Source organism: Octopus bimaculoides, chromosome 9, assembly GCF_001194135.2.
Source record: "Octopus bimaculoides isolate UCB-OBI-ISO-001 chromosome 9, ASM119413v2, whole genome shotgun sequence".
Taxonomy (NCBI): Eukaryota; Metazoa; Mollusca; class Cephalopoda; order Octopoda; family Octopodidae; genus Octopus; species Octopus bimaculoides.
The window spans coordinates 84,198,790-84,202,020 of record NC_068989.1 but is presented as its reverse complement, the minus strand read 5'-3'; positions in this window follow the sequence as shown (position 1 = coordinate 84,202,020).

Genomic DNA, 3,231 nt, shown 5'->3' with positions numbered 1-3,231 from the left:
CTATCTATCTATCTTTCTGTCTATATGTATATATATGCATATATCAATTATATATCACGGACATACACACATATATGTTAGTTTATATACTTGTATTTATGATTGTTCACTTCTATGTGTCTATTGAACTCTCTCTCTCTCTCTCTCTCTTTGTCTCTCTCCCATATATATATATGTACAAACATGTACACACACACACTTAAATATATAAGCATACATACATGCATGTGTGCGCGTGTGGGTGTTTGATTTGTGTGTACATGAATGTAGGTGAAATATATAAGTGCTTGAGTATTTCTGTGTGAATTGGAGAGATGAGTGTTATTGTATTTATGGTGTGTGTGTGTGTGTGCGTGAGCGTATGAGCGTGTGTCAGAATGTACATGTGTGTGTGTGTGTGTGTGTATGTGTGTGAGAGAGAGAGAGAGAGTGGTAAATAGAGAGAGTGAGAGAGAAATAGAGAGAGAGAGAAGGAGAGCGCGTCTACATATGAGTATGTCTTACTTGTATGTTTTGCGTGCTTATGCGGATGCGTGGGTGTATTGAAGTGACGTAATTAATTTGTTAGTGTTAATGCTGGTTAACCTCCCTAAAAATAATATTAATCTATTTTAATTAAGCAGTTATTAAATGCTTAGCCTAACCTTTGCTGAGAACAATTAAATTTGTGTACGTATATATATACATATATATATATATATATACATATATATGTATATATGTATATATGTATATATATATATATATATATATATATATATATATATATATATATATATATATATATCCGTGGTTGTTTGTTAGTTTTATACAAACTTGTGGACCCACGCGCACGCACACATACGCACACACATACACATAAACACATACATACACACGCGCTCGCACGTACTCACATAATGTACCGAAGCCGAAAAGACTACAAAAAACTGCCACCAGAGTTTCACGCAATCAGACAACCGTGAGCCTTTAGATCAATACGATGGTTTATCAGAATTTAAAAGATGAATGGTAAATGATAAAAAAAGTATAGCTGACTGGACATTGTCCCTATTCAAAATAACGGGTATCTTTTTGATGAAAAATGAATAGTATGACAAAATAAAAAAAGCATAAATATTCAAAGCGAATCGAAACTTAATTACAAATTGGATATTATAAAACGTTTATACTTGTGGAAACAAGCATAAAAAATACAGCGAATAAAAAAATATCCGTTTTTTGTAATTAAGTGTGGGAGGAAAATTTTGTAAGCGATAGAACTGTAAATTAAAATTAAAAATTAATAATGCAAGGGCGAGTGGGTATCACAAACAAGTACAAAATATATGTAAAAATAAAATATGTAAAAATAAAATAAAAATTAAAATAAATGTGCTTATCGCTCCATCCAGTTAGAGATAAATATAGTTTAATGTACAAAGGATTTAAGTCTGAACTACCATACGTTTCGTGCCACTGGTAATACGATTGAGTGCAGTGTTTATTGGGCAACCATTGAGGCTCAGAATACAACCTTTGTGTGTGCGCGTGTGTGTACATACACACGACAATACGAAAATGTATAATGATGATGGCTGTCCCCTCGTGAACGAGGAAGACCATCACTGGCTATTAAGAACAAAATTGTGCACTCAGACAGATCCATGTTATGCCCGTGTGGCTCTAGTGGTCACTAACGAGTCTATATCTTGATAAACATACACGTCCGCAAATATTGCTGACCAAGCTTTCCTCATTCACTACACTGGCGATGCGCTTTTGAGCGACTCATTTAAATTATGCATGAAAATTTCGTGTATTTTCGGAAACACCCACTCCTTCCGCTACATGTTTCCTCCATCGTTGGCAATGATAAGCATTACTTTCTCAGTTGACCTCCCATATTTCACATGCTTTGAACGTGGACTTTATGCAAACCTTAAATCGTAGTTTTGGTTTCTCCTGGAGACGTTTTCCACAAAAACCTCGCCATACACCCTAACGTCTAGGCCACGCACATTAACCCACTTTGTGTATCTTTGAGTATATTATCCTATGTGAAGTATCTGTAATTAAGATATTAGAATGTGATCTGAGGGACATTTGGTAGCTATTTCTAACAGATTGTGCGACTACACTGAGGCTTTCTCATTGAGTTGTGGTGAACAACGATTGTTGTTTCAAATCAACTTTGACGAAGCATGTTACTGAGCAAACGCATGCCAACAGTGGCCATCTCGTCTTTTTTGTCAGACAAGATACTTAGACTTAGAATTGACTAAGTGTTCTTTCTTTCTTTTGAAATACTAGGGTGCGGCTGAATTTTAAAATAGCTGCTATATCTAGCAAACAGAGCAAGTATTTTAGTACCAGGGGCAAATTGCAAGTGCGCGCGAGGGCGGGGCATCTTTGCTGAGAAAAATATAATGAATCTTTAATTTTTACCAACTCGTAGATATAGCATTTATATTAAATTACAGCTTAAACCGTTTTCTTTTTCATATGATCTTTTATAAATTTCATCAGCGAGCGGTTTCAAATTCCGTGTGAGAAAGGTTCCCCACCCAGGATGTATATTCTTCTAAGGTGACTCGTACAGGACAACTGTTTATGAAGTAAGTATCGCTTATTTATATATTTTTAGTTTTAGGTTTTGAAGTTTCATGAAGGAATTAGGTTGGTTATGTCTGAGAATGAACTGTGATGTTTTGCCTGGGGCTTCATCAATTTACTGCTGAGATTTTAATGGAAATTTAATATAAATTTAAACACTCGGGCTCAACAAAGTAATGTATTTCTGGTCACGCCCTTCACTTTATGTTTCAAGTTGATTTAAAACTCAACTAAAATGGATGGATCTAAATCAGAAGTTCTCAAACGTTTTGGGCCACCGCCTGCCTCATGGCCACATAATCCCCTCAACTATTTTTATGTATAAATAAATATTTTATATTTTACTAATTTATATATACTACTAGCAGAGATACCCGGCGTTGCCCGTGTTACATGCAATTGAAAAATGAGACTTTTCTGTTATATTTTCTGTAAGGAACTGGAATACATATGATTCGAATTTCATCAAAATTGCACATGAGGGTTCTTTCCCTCTTTACACACCCTAAAAAATTCTAATCATGAGACATGTATCCCATACTATTGATCTTTATGCGCATATTCCAAAATTTCAGTCTTCTGGAACCTGTGAAAAAGATTTTGCTCCTGCAAAATGGAGCTCATGGAGCTCTAAAA